Source organism: Alligator mississippiensis, chromosome 11 (assembly GCF_030867095.1).
Source record: "Alligator mississippiensis isolate rAllMis1 chromosome 11, rAllMis1, whole genome shotgun sequence".
NCBI lineage: Eukaryota > Metazoa > Chordata > Crocodylia > Alligatoridae > Alligator > Alligator mississippiensis.
This window is the reverse complement of record NC_081834.1, coordinates 69,391,275-69,410,988: the sequence shown is the minus strand read 5'-3', so window position 1 is coordinate 69,410,988 and position 19,714 is coordinate 69,391,275. Positions and strand designations below refer to the sequence as shown.

The following is a 19,714-nucleotide window of genomic DNA, read 5'->3' as shown; positions in this document are numbered from 1 at the left end:
CCTCCAATGTGACTCAAATCTTTGGAGGTCATTACTTTGATCCAACATCTTGTTTAGCAACCCATTGGGGACCGTCCAGTGTGGATAACAAAATCTCTTTCAGAGACACTTGTTAAAATGACTGTTTTCCTCAGCTATTGACTCTGATCCTGGCTTGTGATCCCAGAGGCAAGACTGCGGCGTCCTTGCCGAGTGCTGTCACCTTGTTGCCGAGGGCACTAGGGTCAGACGCTGGAACGCTAGCTGCAAATTATTACTGTGATGTCACATCAAATCTCTGGGACTTGGTTTCCCCACCTGTGCTAGGTGGATGTCGATACTTCCTTGTTTCGTGGAGTGCACTGAGCTGGAAAGAGGAATGTGCTGCGCGGGAGCCGAGGGCAGAAGGCTGTTCTCTTTAGTGCAACTGAACGGCAGTTTTCTAGCCACCCAAGTGGTGTTTTTGGCATGTATACCCAGGTTACAGTTCTATCCCCGCCAGCAATTACACAGCCCACGTGATTCGGTGATCCGTACTGTGGGACATGCCATACTGTAGTTTGTGGGTGATGTAGATTTGCTTATTCCACTGCATTTTAATGTAGAGAGATGGTGTTCATTGTCTCTGACCAGCTGTGCACTCAGAGGAACCACTGACACACTCCAGTTAAACGTATATTCAGTTAGACTAATGACGTTTTAGAACATCCTAAATCACAACTCATTGCAAGGACACATGTCCGTAGCCTTTATTTCTGCTGCACGCCAAGCTGTTACACATTTTGCTGGCTTATTCATTTGTTGTAAATATTAGTGTCAACTATCTTCACTTCTACCCTATATCAGCAGCCCCCAGTTCATTCCTCTCTCTCTCCCCATCTCATGACTAATGATTGTAAGGAAAAGGAGTGCGTTGAAACAGCTTCAAAGGGGATATAGCCAACCCCTTTTATGCATATCTTTTATGCTGCCTAGGTGATGTAAATGAGCTTTCGAGTCAATAAGTCAGGCCCGAGACTATTCTGTGGAATCAAGTCACCTGAGGGGAAGGACCTCATGTGATATCACAAAAGTGACCTCAACTGGGAGCACTGAGTGGCACGTTCACAATGTTAGGTGAGTAGTCTGTGCGGGAGTCAAGTGAATCAAAAGCTTTATTACAGGTTAAACAAAGGAGTGTGCTGAGGCCTTTGCTGTAAAAGTGTTCTGTGACCTTCGTTGTGTTTTGTGTTCGGTGTTGCTGACAAACACGATGTAAAAGGTGTGGCGGTGATTTTATGCTCTAAAGTCAGTCTTCTTTCGTCTGCTTTATAACAACAGAAATGGTTTTAAAACAGGGTATTGTGATTGAGTATGCCAGCTCTTGTCAGGTGGAGAGAATGTAATTATCCAAATTGGGATCTGGACTGTGTACCAAGTCAAGTGTGTGGCTATTTTTCAGTGCTTGTCTTTTTACTGGTTGGATGATTCATCGTCCGTTAAATATCATGGCACTTTTGTGTGCGTTGTCTTTGTTTACCGAGCAATATAGATGGGATTTCTCTATGCTTTCTTTAGAAGAAGTTCACCTAAAAGAAAAATCCAGGTTGCATACAGAACTTTTTTCCTCCTCTTATTATCACAGCAGCTCTGAGCTTTTCAGACTTTTTTCCAGATGAGACATGACATACCTCTTTTATACAGCTAGACACATCAAGAAAAAAAAGCCAGCATCTTGGAGAGTCTGAATTTTCTCCTTCAATAAGCTGCTAGGAGTCAGACCTTTACTGGGTGGGCTCTGGTGGTTACGAATGGGGATTAAGGAAACGATGAGTTTTCCACCAAGGGCACCACCATCTCCTCCTCCTTGTGTTTGTCTGCTGCCTTTAGACAGAGGGCTCCAAGTTTAGGACCTGAATGGGCACCTTCAGCTCAGCAGCACTACGTGTACTGTTCTACTTCCCTATGTGCAATTAGGATTGCTCGTACATGTGACGACATGACAATGGACACGTGACAAAAATGTCACTTTGTGTGGCTTAATGATCTCACACATTGCATGTGCACGAGTTTTGGAGTTTTAGATGAGTTTGCATCGTTGCAAACTAAACTACTCCCTGATGTAGTTGAGTTAGCAATGATGCATTGCAGCTATTAGTCAGCTCGCTCCCCCAGCCGTGGTAGAGGTGGGCAGGCTTTACCAAAAAAAAGGATCAGGCCCCTTGTCACTTGTGCCTTCAGCAGGTGCCTGTTGAAGGCAGAAGCACTGAGGAGACCGATCCTTTTTTTTGGTGGAGCCTGCCCACAGCTGGGGTGAAAGTTGCCAGTGGGCCAAGTGGCCCTTCAGCTGCAGGGGGACCCCGGTCCTTCTCCTCATGGTGGCAGCCCCCCCAGGTTTGCCCAGGGGGGCTGCCAGCTTGAAGGCAGCACCCAGCCTGATCCAACTCTTCCCTTGGAGGCACCACTGCCATGGAGGGAAAGACTGGGGCCCCCGCAGCTCAGGGGTTGCTCGGCCCACTGGCAACTTGCCCACCAGCTGCAGACAGGCTCCGCTGGGAAAGAAAAAAAGGATTGAGCCCTTCGCAATAATGTGACAAAAAATAACCCCCCTAAATTGAAATGGTGGGTTTCAATTTAAAGCCCACTGTTTCAATTTAGGGGGAAGTGGAGACTAAACCCCTGTCATGTGTACAAGTGCCCTGGACAGCAGTATTGTAGCTGTGTACATGGAGTTTTTGGCACTGATGCAGCGGTACTGATTTAGCTTCCTTTGAGTAGTGGGTGCACAAGCATGCACATGTAGACAGAGCGCGCTGCATAAGCTATGCACTAGCCTATGGCCAATGTATCCATTCTACCTGCTCGGTAGTGCAGGGCCCAGTCTATCCTTGGGGCGATATCTGCTAGAAGATGTTCCAGAACAGGCATTGGACCCCTTGAGGAGAGCTGCTCCAGCTGTTGCAGGGCAGCAGAGGAGGTTCAGAGTGGAAGAGACAGCCTACTGCAAGGTGAAGGGGCACGACTAAGGAGGAGCCCCCTGATTCCTGCAAAGCTATAGCCTGTGCTGAGGACCGGCTTCTCCTGAATAGGGAAGGAACGATCCACCTCCACATTCCCTTGCCAGGGACTGTTTGCCTTCAGAGCTACCTGCGCTCTGCTTTCACACAGTTTTCAGAAGGAGAGTGACCACAGATCAAGTGCAATCTGTAGGGTAGTTTCTACTGTGCATATTGATATCCACACAGCAGTTGCTGTCTCCCAAATCTCTGCTTTCCCTTCAGGGCTGGGACAGCTGCTCAGCGGCCCGGCTTTAATTAATCACAGACTGCCTGGTCTGTTCTGCAAACTCACCTCTTATCTACGTTGGATCAGTTTTCTCTTCCAGGTGTCCCAGTACCTTGTTTTACAGGGAGGCATGCCGTTTACAAGATCTGTGGATGTCATATACTAAAACCCCAGAGCAGTTTTTACCATCTAATTCCTTTCGCTAAACTGGCTGCCAGCAATCTGCTACCTTTGCAAGCTGGTGTCTCTTGTTCTGTTTTATACAGACTGTAACAACGTATTGGTCACTGTAGCATCCGAGTGCATTAGACAGCCACGATTGGCGTCTGTCGTGTGCAGCGCGTTCTTTCACAGTTCCACTTGGCCAGGGGACAGTTAACGTGCACCGCACAGTTTTGGTTGGTTTCCAAATAAATTATAGGGGGATCGGTTGTGGCAGTCCTGATATTTTGTTGGGTTTTTTTAAAGTACATTGTGCAGCAAGCCTTTTACTAGTAAAGATGAGATTGAGGTTAGATTAGATTAATTGAATCCCATTTTACCTATAGTGTTGAGGTGCTGCAGTATCTCTTCGGGGTCCTTTAAAAAAAAAAAAAGCACTCTGGTTTCATCTTGTAATCTTCTGCTGAAGTTGGTGTGGGGTCCATGAATATGGATCCATCCAGGGAGAGGCAGAAGGTCGTCTTACTTGTGTTGAACTCCATTGACTTCTGGGACTATTATTTTTATCCACCTCCCAGTTTTTGCATGTTTGTGAAGTGGCTGCTGAGGTTCTGTGAGGTTGAGTCTTCGGTGCCTGAGCAGGTGCATGGGGGGCAGGGTGTCAGAGCACTGCTCCGACTTCATGCTTTTCAGCATCGTGAGTATCCATATGGCTCCAGCTTGCAACATCAGTATAGCTTCTTTCATGGACAATGCCGCATTGGAACATGGACTTAGCAGAGAAATGCCAGGACCCCGTCCTTCCTCGCCCTGCCCCCATCATGATGTGCCTTTCTTCCAAGACTGGGCAGGGGGGTGGATCCCAGCTGCTTTGGACGGGGAACTTCTCTGCGGCCCCACTTCAGGAACCATTGATCTTTCCTAATACTGCTGGATTTAATTACAGTCTCTGATCAAGCCTTGGCATTGCATGGACCTCGTATGCCACCTGCTGTTCCATCACCTGGTCTGAGGGTTTAGGTCTGAGACACCTACCTCGATTTCTTCAGCAACATCAATGCAGCTTGTCCCATTGCATTAGTTTGACCAAAAATCTTGCATGTTGGAGCAGGCGTTGCACAATGAACTGTGAAGCAGATTTGCAAGGAGTTCAGTATCGGTTTGTAATGTCACTTGTAGTCCCAGATTTTTCTCCCCGTTGTTTTCGGACAAAGTCACCAAAGCCTTTGTTATTTTTAGCTTGTTGAAAGCAGATGTAGCCGCGGCAGTGTCAGCTCAGGAGGATCTCATCTCCTAGGAGCTGGAAGGCCGCTCCATTGCTCTGCTGCTGGACCACAGTGTCAAGTCTTGTGTAAGACGTTCTAGCCTTTCTTCAGCACCAAGCCAGATGGCATCCTGAGTAATAGGTGGAAAGGATAGGAGTAGCAGTGTTGTTTCCCAGACCCTGATTTACAGTGACTTCTGATCCCATCCCACAAAAGAATAAAGGCTTGTTTGTTTGGGGCCAAGGTGATCAAAGAGTCAAATTCTGCCTCTGGATATAAGCTCTTCTTACCAAAAGAAACCGATTTAATCCTCGTTTGTTCTCCTAGTTGAACCCCATTGCCCTCAGGTGAGTTATTCCGGTTTTACATCACATGAAAAGAAAAGCATATCTGGTGCTATCTACATACAGCAGTGGTCACCCACTGCAGGGTTCCCCTGCAACTCCAACAGGCTGATGCCCCACTGCCGGGTGGTAGATCCTGGGTTGTCCCTTTACTTCAAAAAGTGATGGTCACCTTAAAAAGATTGGCGAGCACTGATCTGGAGGGGTTCTTTTATTTTGCTTCACTTGAGTCTCCTGTGAGATGTCTTTCCAGCTGTGCAGACCTTGTTAGCGCTAGGCTAGATTACTGCCGTGCTTTGCCCTTAAGGCTCCCTTTGGAGCACGCTCAGATGTTTTGGCCGCTGCAATGTGTTTGCCTCTGAGGTGTGTTTGCTACTTCTGAGATGGCCTCTTTTCTGGAAAAGAGCAGTCCGCTGGCCGTGTATACCCTGGAAACGACCCCTGCCCTCCATCTTCTCATTCCATGAGGGGAGCTCTTCCCTCCCTTTCCCAGTACGTTTAGGGTGCAGGTGGGTGACCCGCAACCTCTCCTTGGGTTCTTGGAAAAGACAGGCAGGCAGGCTGTCCAAGGCCTTTCTTCCCTTGCTGCTACTTCCACCTATGCGTCCTGTGGTAGCTGGGACATCGGAGCATTTCTGCGCCCATTCTGGCCTTTGGGCCTTTTTCACTTCATGTTTCAAAGATGCCCTCCAGCAGAAATGCTCAACCCGAGCATTATGTAGTGGGCACTCGCTGCCCGTTGGCTCTTGTTCAATGGGTGCGCATTCCAGGCGTGATCTCGACATGTCGAATCATCCGGCAGCTCTGCGCGTGGATATTTTTTTATTGGGTTTTTAGTTTTTTTTATTAGTTTTGTTTAAGGTATAGTTTTTATGATTTTTTTTATATTTTTTTGCTTTTGATTTTTATGGGATTTTTTAATTATATGAAGTTTTTAGTTTTATTACTTTCTACGGGTTAGAGTAAACTTTAATGTATGTTGCAAATCAGGGTTACTTTGGGCTTTGTTGAAGTTCTTTTTTATAGCTGTTCTTTTGGGAATTTTTTAGAATAGTTATATAAAGAAGTTTTTTGGCAGGGGGGTTTAGCAGATTAGCAGATGTATTGGGTTATGATTTTGTGGCCTTTGGGTGTTGTGAAGTTTTTTTTTGCGCGGGTGTTAGTTTGGCTTTTTTTTTTTTTTTTTAGAGGTCTTTTTGGGATGGATTTTACAATTTTTTTTCTTGACTAGTTACATTTGCATATATTTATGCTGATTAAAAATGTTTAGGGTGATATAGTTGTTGATGTAATTTGTTAGACTTTCTATTTGTTAATATAGCCTTTGGGCATAGCAAGTAAGTATACACATTAAAAAACATAAGATAATGATGTATAATAAAATAATGATTATAGGATGTAACAATTTATTAATTTTGTCTACGTGGGGTTATATTTTATGAAAATGTTTTATTAGTGGTGTTTAGATACTGATTTTAATTTTGCTGTTAATTTTAGGAGTTTACTTTTTTGGTGTATTATATGCAGGTTTGTTTGTTTTATTTAGAGTGTTAATATAAGTACTAACTTTTTTACTTTTTTTTAATTGTTGGTAAATAGTTTTTTATGAAGGATTTAATGACATTGTTTAATTTACTGGGAAGCCTTTTGTTAAGGATAAAGTTCGGGAATAAGTAGGTTGAGTATAGATACGCTTTTTACTTTTTACAGCGGTAGCGTTACAATGGTACTTTTTAATAGGAGCTTGGGAGATATTTTTGTTATTTTAGGTTACTGAAGTTACACATAGATATTTAATAGTATTGTTAATTATTACTGTTGTTTGGTTGAAAATTTTATTTAAAATGTAATTTTTAAATATTTTTGGTGCAATTTACAAGGATTTATTAGGAAGTTTTTATGATAGTATATTTATTTGTGCTGTTGGTATTGTGTATATTTTTTACGGTTTAAGAGTTTTTTTTTTTGAAAGAGTTACTTTACAGGGGATTTGGGAGTTTAAGCTTTTTGCTAATACTATAAGGACAGGGACATACTTATAGAGGGGTTAAGTTTTGGTTTTTACTTTTACTGATTTTACGTGTGTGTATGTGTGTATGTATGTGTGTGTATGTGTATATATATTTTTAAGGGTGGTTTTTATTTTTGAAGAAATAACTTTTGTAAAAAGGGGTTTGTATTTTGGGTACTGTTTTGTATAGGAACCGGATATAATTCTGGGTTTTTGGACGTGATTTAAAGCATTTGTTTTTTATCTTGATGCAATATAAGGTTTGTATGGTAATGTAAGATATGGCAGAACTTGTTTTGTTTGTGAGGTTTTGTATTGTTTTTAACACTGAATGCATGATGGTGTGTCATTGTTTGAGCGGTTGGACTGTTATGGTTAGGGTTTTGACATTTGTTTGGTATTTTGCGTTAGTTACTATTTGATTTTTTTTTTTTAAGGTTTCTTGCGTAAGCTGTTTTATTTTAGTAACCTTATTTTTTACTACTTTTATATTTATTTGGTTAAGCACCGTTTTGGTAACTTTTAATGAATTTAGGACGGTTGTGGCATTTTTGATGTAGACTGGGATTTGTTTGCTAAGCAGACAGGATTGGTTTTGTTTACTTGTACTACGGATGGACTTGGGTGACATTAACCTTTTAATGTAGGACTACAATTAAAAAAAAAACAAAACAATGAAGAGAACATTATAAAAGTTTTGGGGATTTTATTTTTTATAATTGTTGGAATTTTTTTTGTGTGGGTAGGATCTACAGAAATTTTGAAGATGTTTTTTGTTTTTTTTTTTCTTTTTAGTTTTAGTTTGTCTTGTATTTAGTAGGTTAGGTTTTGGGTTGTATTTATATAAAGCCTCTTATACCTTTGCCGGGATAGGATGCTTTTTGGGCATACAATTTGCTATTGATTTTGCGATACTGGCAAATATTAATATAAAGTTTATTTGAAGCCTGTCGCGCACGGCATGTTTATATGGTTTTTTGTGAAGTTTTGCACATTTTTTGCTTTGCCAGGTTGAAACTCTTCCCTGTTGGTGATATATTTATTGTTGTGGGCTAACAGAGATTAATTGGTTTTCGGGACTATAGCTATTTTGTAGAGGAATGTAATGTTTTCATTGAGGTTGGACACATGTACTGTACAGCAGGTAGTTCTCCATAGTTGCGCTTTCTTTGTTTTTGTGGCGTTGATTTGGGCACACTCATGTGCTTCGTAAGGGCTGGGGGTGGTTTTTGTTAGCTTTTAGCTTTGGAGGTTGCTGGAATTTTTGGTGTGAAATAAGAGTGTTAGATAAAAATTAGATATGTACTTATGGTGGGCTGTAGGCAGATAAAAAGTATTGGGCCGCGTTGCTTTTAGTGGATGTATTTTAAACCTCGTTTTTTAGTAGCCAGGGTAACAACTGGAGGAATAGGCCTGTCTTTCAGGCCTCTTTTAGCCTGACGGCTATTGTGTTTTTAATAACGGTTGCTTTTTGATGTTTGAATTTTAATAGCTAGTTTAGATTAGTTTTATTAGCAACAGTACCATAGCCTTTACGCCGTTTCTGGAAAACCGTTGTTTGGTCAGTAGGAACTCAGTTTTTGCTGGTGGGGATTTTGACTAATACGGTATTGCTTTATTTTTATGCTAGAACTAGACTTTTTTGTTCTTTTTTTTTTGTTTGTTTGGGCCGGGAAGTGGATTTTATTTTTAACGGAGGTCGGAGGGAGTGATTGCAATTTTTTATTTTTTTTGTTTTGGATTTGATTTTGCTTTTATTTAAGCAGAATTTACAAGGTTGGTCTAGTATTTGTGTGAAAGGACTGGTTTTTAATTTTTCTTCACGTGTTTGCAAGGCGCGTCATATTTAAGGGATTTGTTAAACTCATTTTTTAAGAACTTTTTGAGTAATTCTTAATTTTTTTTAATTTTCTGATTTAAATGTTTTATTTTTCTTTGACTGCAGATGATAAGGGATGCTGAATTGATGTTCTACCTTTGCTTTTTTACACTGTTGCTTTACTATCGAATTTTTAAAATGAGACATCGTTCGTTTTTAAACGGTGTGGTTTTTTAAAAATGAGGTTTTTTTTATTTTTCTTAAAGCTTGTATTACTGCCTTTTTGGTTGCTTTGGCCATAGGCCACACTTCTGGCTAGCCTGTGGCTACGTCTGCTGCCACTAATATATATTTCTTTTCCTTGCTCGTTGTTAAAGGTTTGATAAAATTTATTTGCCACTTTTTTCTGGCTTTAAAACCTAAATGTTTATATGCCTTTTGGGGACCGCTGACAACTGCTACAGGCTGGGCATTTTTTTAGAGCTTTTTGCACTTTTTGTTTTGTAGCTCTTTTTTTTTTTCTTGCCTAAGCTTTTTTTTTTTGCATTTTGTTCTTTTTTTCATGTGCAAAGGCATGGGCAGCTTGGGCTAGTTTAAGGAGCTAATGTTGGAGGGGTGAGTTAATGAGTTTGCCTTAGCATTTGCATGGGTTTCGGGAGAATTTTTTTTTGATGTTTAGTTACATGTTGAATGGCTATTTTAATTTGGCCACTTATTTTCCAGATATGCTGTTAATTTTTTTATTTCATAGATTGGCCTGTTCTTTAGATGTTATCTAGCCTTTTTTTAATAGGGGATTTATTTAGTAGGATTTTTTGTATATACTTAGCTGTTTGTGTACACTTTTACTTCTTTTTAACCTTGGCTGATTTTTTGAGCAATTTTTTTTTACTGTTTTTTATTTAGCTAATTGAGCATTTGTTTTTGTTTTTTTAAACTTCATTTTCACTACGTTTTGGGGGGCATATTAAGTTTATGTAGGTGTTGGTCTGTTTGCTGTTCTGTTAGTGAATAGAGCGTGGGGGTTAGCAGAGTTAAAGCTGTTGGCACAGGTTATGGGGCTTACGGTTTTTCTTTTTATAGGGGTTTTTAGCCACGGGAGCACTGTTTTTTTGGGTTTTTTTTTTTTGGTTTTTTTTTTGCCTTTTAATGCAGGTACTTAGTTAACTAAATTTTATTTTAGCTACTGGGTTTGGTGGGGAGACCCCGTGGGCGGGCGCTTTTTTTTTTGGAAGTAGTTAAAATTTTCAGCTGAGCTTGAATTTTTAAAGGGGATCTTTTATTAGCTGTTTTTTTTTTTTTTTCTCGAGCTTAAAAACTACAGTTAATATTTTCTTTTGCAATGGTTTATAGTGAGTTTTTGTTTTGGGTAGTGCTTGGTTTTATGCTTTTAATAATTTTTAATTGTTTTCATTTTTGGTGACTTTGATATAATACTGCATTGATGGTGTCTTTTTGGAATTTGGCTCTTAAATACTTAGGGGTGTTAGGGTTCAGAGGGAGTAGGGGAGGGTTTTTTAAGATAGCTTGTAGCATTTTTTGGTGATTTTTTTTTTTTTTTTTTCTCCATGTCCATGGTTTATTTTTGACTTTTAGTGCTTGATAGAGTGGGCGCGCTAGGCCCACAAAGTTTGGTATTGCTGCCGTATACCACTTCATCAGTCCCAACTGGGACTGTAGTTTTTTTCGGGTGCGGGGTGGGGGAAATTGGGTTAATGCTTTTTTGGTCTGTTTTAAAATGTTTAGGTTTTGTGCATTGAATTGCATACTTAGGTACTTTACTGAGCACTGTATTTATTGCATTTCTTTTTTTGTTCGTTTGGAACCCAGCTGCTTCTATCGCTTGTAGCATTTGGTGAGAGATATTGGCTCACTCCTTAGGAGTGTTTGTTTAAATTAATATGTCATGTACATCACTTTGGACCTGCGGCTGGGAGTCAAGAGCCTTTGTACCTGTTGATGCGTTAATATCGGTGAGTTGCACCAGCCCTGGGGCAGGCGCAATGGCTGATACTGTTTCCTTTTGAACATGAAAGTGAATATGTTTCTGTCATTTTTCCTTACTGGAATTGCTCAGAAACAATTTGAGATGTCGATTACGGTAAAATGGGAAGCGCTGGCCTTTTGGGCTTCATTTTATGTTTTGGGAAGTGTGCTAATTACTGGGATTGATTTTCTGGGTTTTTTTATTTCCTTCTCGATAACTTATTACCATTCTCTACTTTCCACTAGCCTTTCACACAGGCTACAAAGGGGCATTTTACTGAGAAATGGTGGGCTCTACCAGTCTGGCTTGTAATAGTTTCTGCACCATTTCACTTACCTTTTTTTCAGCCTCGGGCTCAATGGATAGGGACGCACAAAACACGGCTTTGCTCCCTTCTCCAATTTGATTTGTATTTTAATTTGGTATTCCCCACATTCTACTTTGAGCGGACCCATGGCCCGTTTGTGGGCATGGGAACCATTTTTTTTAGGGCTATTACTTTCTGGTGGGTTTTATTTATAGCATAGTGACTCAGGACATTGGTTCCCAATATTCATATTGGGTGTTGAGCTGTGGTTACTACCATTGGGACTTCTCACTTTCCTAGCTTTACATACTTTTAATTTCCCGTTCTCTAATTGGTCCACCCCCCACCCCCACACTTCTTTCAGCACTATGGGGTGTCTATTGCGGGGGTGGGGTGTTCCCATTGGAAGATTGTTACTTTTGTCCCTATATTTATCAGGAAATATTTGGCCACCTCCCTCCCTCCAATTTGAATTTGGGGAAAAAGGTACCCCCTGGAATCCCTGGGGATTTGCCCCATCAGGAGTGAGGGAGGGGGTGTATTTTGCTTCCCCTCCTCAGGGCCCCCCTAATTTAGGTGCAGGTTCTTTAGATTGGGATAGATCCTGACCGAGGTGTCGGGCTCTCCTAAGAGGGGGCCTGAGGGGACAGCTGCAATTGCACGGCAGTTTTTATTCTTTTTCTTGAGGTTATTTTTTTTCCAGAGTTTATATAACTCACTGGTGGGTTGTTTATTAATTTGTTTTAGGGGGGTTCTCACTTTTTAAAGCTTAATTTAGAGCTGTTGGCAGGGATTTTTTTTTGTCCTCATTTGTTGACATTTTTTTTAAATTATAGTTACTTGTTTTAATTTTCATTGTTTTTTGGTTAAATTAATTAGAGTTTGTAACTTTTGAATAATATCTTTTAGGGGATGGTTCATCCAGGTATCATATCATTGCATCAGAAAACCCTGCAAGGGGCCTGTTCTCTTATGAAGGGTGTTTTTTCCTATGGTCTTAGTTACTATGACTTGCGGGGGGTTATTTTTCAACTGGTCTCTTAAAGCTGTTTTAATGAACATTTCCTCACTTAATTGACGTACCACCTCCCCCCAGTTTATCTACTTTGGCTCTCTGGCGTGTTAATCCTTGGACATTTTTTAGGTGTCCAAGGATTTTAACACAAACTTCATTAGCTGGTGAGTGTAATACTCTGACATTTTAAAATTTATTTTTAGGGAGGCTTGTGCTGACTTATACTACTTCCCTGTGGAAAATTTTGCTAGCACTGCTAAAGATTTTCAGGGAGTGAAAAACTTGTCTAACCCCTGGGCCATGACTTGATTAGCCTACATGGCCCAGGTTTTCTTTGCATTTTTTGCTCAGCCTACCAGCTAGTTTGGAGATCTCTTGGCTTCCAGGGAGTCACCTCTCATTCCTGCATGGTAGGCTCTCTGTCGTGAGCTTGTTGTACTTTGGATTTCATAACGGCACTTACTCCTGCCTTACCTGGAGGGGAATTTCCCTCCAGAGGCGTCATCTCCTCTTCTGTTCCTGGGACAGAGAGGGCAGGTTGGTTACCCTGGTCTCTGACCAGATTGGTTGCTGCCACTTCTCACCCTTCCCCTGGTTCCAGATCCTCTGATGGCAACATAGTCCCCACCATTTTCTACAACAACGAAACGGCACCTTCTAGCAACACAGTTTTCCCAGGTTTTCTGCCTAGTCACCTCGGGCCTTGCCGAAGTTCCCTTTTCCATAGCTGTTATTTTGGGTACTTTTCCAGAACAGTTAGTTACATAGTTCCTTTTTTTTATTTTCAGCAGATCAGCAGATGCGTTAGGTCATGATCCCGTGGTCTCTGGGTTCCGTGAAGCTGGCCCCCCACTTCGGGGTGTTAGTTTGGCCTCCTCCCAGAGGCCATTTTGGGATGGTCCTCACACTCTCTTACAAAAAAACACATCCACAATAGCATTAACCAAGTCAGCTCATTGACTGCTTACTCTGGATTTCCAGCGTATTACCGAGATCACAGTCTAGCCCAACCTCACTCATGCATCAGGTTATTCAACTTGTTCTTTTCATTCCTTCCCTCCTCCTGTTTGCCAAGAAGCACTTCCATGTGGACCCCAGTTAAGCTTTCATATTCTCTAGCACAGGTTCCTGTTTCCCCATGTGGTCCCATCTGGGTTGTAGGGCATGTTAGTAAGGACTGATTAACTGCGAAGGTGGAAAAGCTGATAAAATCTGTGAAATGCCAGTTGTAGGAATGCGACCAAGCACATGTATTTAGAAATCCATGTAGGCTTCGCCACCTTGCTTAAAATGGAATTGGATAATAGTACCGGGCTGTGCAGTGCAGTTAGTGAAAAGTATCCAGCGGGAAAAGTGACCAGTGTAAAAGTTGAATTTTTAATGTGAGCTTGCCTTTTCCAGTGAGCTTTTAAAAGCTCATCCTCATTTTAAGCCATCTACTGATGCATTTAACAAAGGTCAAGATGCAATTCTTTAGCAGAGAGAAAAAAGACTGAGGGTTTTATTGTACAGTTCTCACGGCACTGACAGCCTGTATTACACTTTCATGCTAAGGATTAATAGGTTTACAGTATTTGATCCAATCTGGTGAACTATCAAAGACATCTGGCCGTACCTAAAGGACACTTTGGATTGAGCGGTCTTCCTGGAGAGCACTAGCACTCTTGAATTTGTGCTTTGGTATTTGTGCATGTCCCTACTGTTTGAATCGGGACTTGTGTGGGCGTGAGGATTGCTGTGTATTCATGACTGCCTTCTATGCCCTTCCTGGGCATGTGGTGATGAAAGCCCCCCATTCCCAGTGGGAGGATGGAGGCTGGCACTAGTGAGGTGACCTCACCTCAGCAGCATCTCTTTTTAAGGTGCATCATAAACAAGCCCCAACTCCTCCTGTACAATAAGATTGTTATGATGAAAAGCCCAGCGCTTGTATGTGAGGAAATGGGAAAAATGAGGTTGGAATTTAATAGTTTTTAACTACACTGTGATCTATTTGTGCAGGACCTTCACTATTGCCTGGTGCTTTGTACAGGTACATACCTATATGCACAAGGGTATATTGAGATTTCACATGCAGTGTTATATCTTTCCTTCATTCTCTGTGCAGGGTGAAAGGCAATGAATGAGCTTGACACAGATCCTTGGTACTGGGCCTGTTCACAAATCACATCAAGCAAATTGTACATTTGCTCGACCTTTCCCTGCAAATGACCAGGATCCATAATAAAACCCAACCTGTTTGTGCTGATGAATACAGAAGGGATGAGGGAAAGTGTCTGGTCCAGGCCTTGGGCCAATTTGCCCTGAGACAGCTTGAGTCTCTTTTCGTGGCTAGCTAGGATGACGAATTAAAAATTCTCAGCTGATGCATCAAGTCTTCATAAGGACGTGTCTTACCAACATTTCTATCAAATGAGGAAACAAGCCGGGGTTTTAGCCAGCCCGAGAGGAGCTTGGGAAGATGGGAGGAATGCCAGTGCACAGAATTAAATATCTATGCTGTACTTTGGGTGCCCCGCATAACGCAGCCCTCATGTGCAGCCTGTGCAGATGGATTGGCAAATGCTTTGTAAACTTGTCTTGTTTACAAGCACGGACCCCCGGGACCCCCACAACATGCTCCCTCAGTGACCTGGTTGGGAAGATACTTTGATATCTAAGTCCATGTACTCTTTCCTAAATCTGCACACACACAGACTTGATTAGGCAGGGCCTGTATTATGTATATGAGCACGTGCAGAAAAGTTGCTTGTGAATGCACACTCAAGCCTGCATAGGAGGAAGCAGCAAGTGGCAAGCACTGCCCATGGAAAGCCCTGGTTCAGTAGAAGCAGAGGAATCCTTGCAGTGGGAGACCAGCTTGCTACGCTAGCAGGGAAGATATGACGCACCCATGTAGTATGGCAGAGTGAGAGCAAGGACTCTATGGAGGCCCAAGAGATGGTGGAGGAAGGAGGCACACTTACCAGGCACAAGGATGCTGCTGCATCTCTTCTGGGTACATCCCAGTTTGGACCACCAAGCTGACCTGACCTACAAGGATCTTTAGGAAAGCCCAATATTATCAAGGCTTAAGGATTGACTGGAGCAGCCAGGAAGGATGAAACTAAAGAGAAGTGGTCCTACTGGCCAGCTGCTGCAACTCAGGGACCCGGGACCAAACTATGATGTGATGCCAATGAGAGTATTTCAATGACACGGAGATTTGGATGTGATGGGAAGGTACAGGCTGCAGCTACACGTGCAATTAATGAGGAACAACAAACTTCAACTGCACCACTTTGAGCTAGATCAGAGCAGCCCTGGCTGGCAGAGGCCGAGGGGGTCAGCCTGCCAGCCCGGTGCTGCTCCAGCCTGACTCAATGTGCTGCCCTCAAAGGCAGCCCCTCACACCCCAGCTAGCCCCATCAGTGCCTACACATGCATTGTTGTGCACCGAAGATTGCTGCCATAGGATTGCACTTGCATTTACAAATACTAACCTATGGCAGAGTTAGTTTCCTGAGGTCTCATAGGGATGCACACGTAGATGCTGAAACTTTACTGTGGAGCTAATTAGGCAGCTCTGAAGGAAACCTATTTGTTGATGCACCCACAGAGTGGAAGAGATTGGCCAGAAGGACCTGGCTATTGAGGAGCAAATTCTTCCTTTCAGGGCCCATTGCTAGGAAAGAGTCACTAAGGAGAAATGCCACTCTTCTTCTGTGCCTGGAGATCCTTCCTGTTGTTTCACTATGGGTGGCCTTCTTATAGCATCACATCAGGTGAGAGGAAGCTGAGAACACCACAAATGACAGCTATGGACCTGTTCCAGTTCCTATTGGCCTGGATTGGGCCATCCTATCATTATCCACCTAAAGAATGCGATATCTGTCAAGCTATTATTGTCATTGTCTTAAGAACCGAAACAGAGTCACCTGGTATGTGGAAGGGTGGAGGATCCACAGCCTGTTTACTTTTGCTGGTGATGTAGGCACTGAAATCGGGCCTGTGTGCCTTAGAAATAGCAGTACCCCAGATCACTGGGCATATTCACAAAGGGTGAACTCCCATTGCTAGCGATGGGCCTGAGCCAGAGTTTGTATCCATATTTGAACTGCCCCCAGATATCAGAGGCACTTGGTTCTGAGGCTGTCTGGCTTGGGAGAGATGCCAAAGGCAACAGCACCCCAGCAGGAAGTTCCTCAGAGCTTGCCTCTAGGGAGGATGGGGTCATTACACTTAGTCTGGCACTTTGGATGGAACAATCCCATGCACCAGTCTGGGCTGGGAACCGGCTGTTAAAGTAGCAGCTCTGCAGAAAAGGACCAGGGGGTGACAGTGGACAGTATGCTAAATATAAGCCAGCAGCATGCCCTTGTTGTCAAGAAGGCTAATGGCATCCTGGGCTGCCCTGTTAGAAGCGTTGCCAGCAGATTAAGGGAAGTGATTATTCAGCACATTATTCATCCACATCTGGAGTCCTGTGTCCAGTTGTGGGCAGCCCACTGCAGAAAGGATGTAGGCAAATTGGAGAGAACCCAGCAGAGGGCAGTGAAAATGATGAGGGGGCTGAGGACATGACTTGTGAGGACAGGCTAAGGAAATGGGGCTTATTTAATAGGGAGAAGGGAAGACTGAGGGACGGCCTTCAGATACTGCCTTCAACTACCTGAAGAGAGGTTCAAAAGAGGATGGAGCTGGGCTGTTCTCGGTGGTGGCAGATGACGGAGCCAGGCGCAATGGGCTCAAGTTGCAGCGAGGGAAATTTAGATTAGATATTAGGGAAAAAAACTTTCTCACGAGGAGGGTGGTGAAGCACTGGAACAGGCTATCCAGAGACATGGTGGCATCTCCGTCCTTGGCGTTTTTTTAAGCCTGGGCTCAACAAAGCCCTGGCTGGGATGATCAAGTTGGGGCTGGTCCAGCTTTGAGCAGAGGGGTTGGACTAGATGTGACCTCCTGAGGTCTCTTCCCACCCTCATTTTCAATGTTTCTCTTCCGGCTCATCGCTGTTATTTATAGAATGCATGTGGACAGTGTGTATTTTCCTCTGCCAAGCTCTGCTAAGGCGTGATCTGGACTAAGTGATAGAAACTTCCTCATCGGCTTGGACACAATGGAGGCAGCACTGAAGAGATGCAAAGCACCCATGCCAATGACTTTGCTGCATGGAGCATGACGGATGTGGCAGAGGACAAAGGTTGCCACCGAGGCCAGGAGAAGCTTGCTCTGAGTTGCATCAGCTGACTGGCAGACTGAGCCCAGGACTGGGATGGGATACAAAGCTGCACGGGGCACAAGGTGCAACTCTCTGCATATGTGCAAGGAGTATTGCTGAGATGGAAACATGGGAGACTGTGTGAGTATCCAACAGTGTTCTGTCCCATGGGAAAGTGTAGGACCTGCAATAGCTGAGCGAGTCTGCAAGATGAATCGGTGACTCATGAAGACTGGGAGTGGTGGGGGGGGGGGAGTGTGTGACTCGTGACAAGCAGCATCAGTGCTACTGTGTAGAAGGGGTTTCAGGATTTCAAACAATCCAAGCAATGCTGCTGGTCATGCTAAGCTGAGTGAAGGAAGTTGTAAAACTACGGTCTAGAGAAATGAAACTATGGTCGATACAACTAAACTGGAATCCTAAGTTGGTTTTGCAGAAGAATTTGGCTATGTTGGCCATGGTCAGCGTGGCAGCAGGATGAATAAGTTGTCCTGTCACTAGTTACTAGAACTTATACCAGACTCAGGCTCAAGGTCTTCTCCCATCAGATTGCAAGCTCTTTGGTGTGGGCCTCCAGTGTTGGCCCGAGTGTTGTCAGGGGCAAGCACCCATGAACTTCAGATAGGTCAGGGCCTGCTGTTTTGCCTTTGGGCTTGCCTGTGTCATGCCCCATGCCCTCGAGCACTGGCGCATAGCAAAATATTTTTTGAGAAGTAGTAATTTCCCTGAAAAACTAAATTCCAGGGGCGGGGGTGGAGGACATGCCAAAAACAAATAGATTTGGCTTAAAAAGGAGGAGAGACATTTGCCAAAATGCCAAAATATTCAGTGCCCGCATTTTCAAAATGAAATCTGTCATCCGGGAAGTGCTGGGAAGTTTGCTTCGAGTCCTGGCCTTTTCCCTGCTGCCCTGCTTCTTCCCAGCTAGACTGCAGGGATGGCAGTGTTAGCTGTCCCTTTGATTGTGATCTCCAGTCCTTAAAGGCAAATCAAGACTGCCTCCGTATGGGCAGCATCCTAATCCTTCCCTTCCCTTGACCCTGCTTCTTTACTGAGTCAGCCATGGTCTGACCCAGGGGCGAGCAAAATGCAGGGCCCCTAAAAATGTAGACAATGCATATTTATCTGCCCCCGGCTGCTGGTTGTGCGGCCCTCGATGGCTTGCCAAAACTCAGGAAGCAGCTCTCTGCCCGAAATAGTTGTCCGCCCCTGGTTTGACCTGTTTGAGGGCCTGAGAGGAAGTATATTTTTTAGGTGAAAGCAGCAGACTTGGACCTTAGGGTTCAAAACCCAGTTCTGCCCTATGCGATTGTGCGCAAAATTGCATCATCTCCTCATGACTTCACCGAAGAATGGTTCTGCATGGGCAGCAAAGGAAATGCGAGGACGAAGCTGCATCCCCTTGTGTGGAGGGAGCTGACATGAAAAGCCTTCCCTGGATCGCAAGCTTGGCTTTGTCTCTGTGCCCTCCCATAATTTGGCCTTACATTCGCTTCCTTCTGGTGCCAGAGTTATCCATTGCATGGTATGTCTTCAGCTTCAGACTTAATGTGGCATGCACTAGTAGGTGGACCATCCCTGATCATTTCCTTCTTTATTTGGGACAGAGTGAGCACAATAACATGGCTTTTTTTCTTTTTGATATAAGTTGTTAGCTGTGCAAAGAGGGGCAATTGAAAACCTGTAGGGAAAATGGAGCTGTTCATATGGTGAAAGTCTCCCATGTTGAGAGCATCGGTACACACCATGTACCATTTACATCATCAAAGAAGAACTGAGCGGATCCCAGGACTTTGTGCTGAATCTCTCTCCGTGACAGCTTTCACCCTAGTTAATACCCTTAGAGGAGCTGCGCTTGGAAAGTGATCTCTGGAAGTACACGATGATGCACGCGCACACAAACGGCTTTAAAAGAACAACTGCAATCTTGCAAGGACAAAAGCAGAAGTGTGGTGCACTCGCAGTTGCAGCTGACCTGAAAGGAGGCCCTTTATGAATGGAGAAAATGCTATAAGATGGTGCATGTTCTGGAAAGTTCAGTCCTAGGCATTGGGAATTGGGCATCCACAACTCGTGCACACTGTGACCCTAATCACTCTTGTTCAGTGTCTCATCTGTAAAGCGAGGGTATATCTCCTCACCTTACAGGGCTGCTGAAAAACTAATTTGTGTTGTGGGAGAAAACTCCCTGGAGTTTGTTGTCTAGCCGCATAGGAACCAGGCAACACGGGTAAAGGCTTTACTGCAGTTTATTTGCTTGAGCAATGACCATAAGCCAGCAAAGAGGCAAAATGCCTCCCCCCCCCCCCCCCCAACTAAAGGGTGGGGCGTTCTTTTATCCTTTTTTACAACAAGGCAAGA

At 43.6% G+C, this 19,714-nt stretch overlaps 1 long non-coding RNA gene across 4 annotated transcripts in view; it reads left to right on the top strand.

The window, feature by feature from the left end:
- The window catches only part of LOC132244223 (uncharacterized), an 88,820-nt gene that overhangs the window by 47,608 nt on the left and 21,498 nt on the right, over window positions 1-19,714 (top strand). Inside the window, exon 3 of one of the 4 annotated variants that reach the window (XR_009455802.1) lies at window positions 955-1,095. The exons of the other annotated variants lie outside the window; for them this stretch is intronic. This is a non-coding gene — a long non-coding RNA (uncharacterized LOC132244223). The remainder of the gene's footprint in view (window positions 1-954; window positions 1,096-19,714) is intronic. 4 annotated transcript variants of the gene reach the window in all.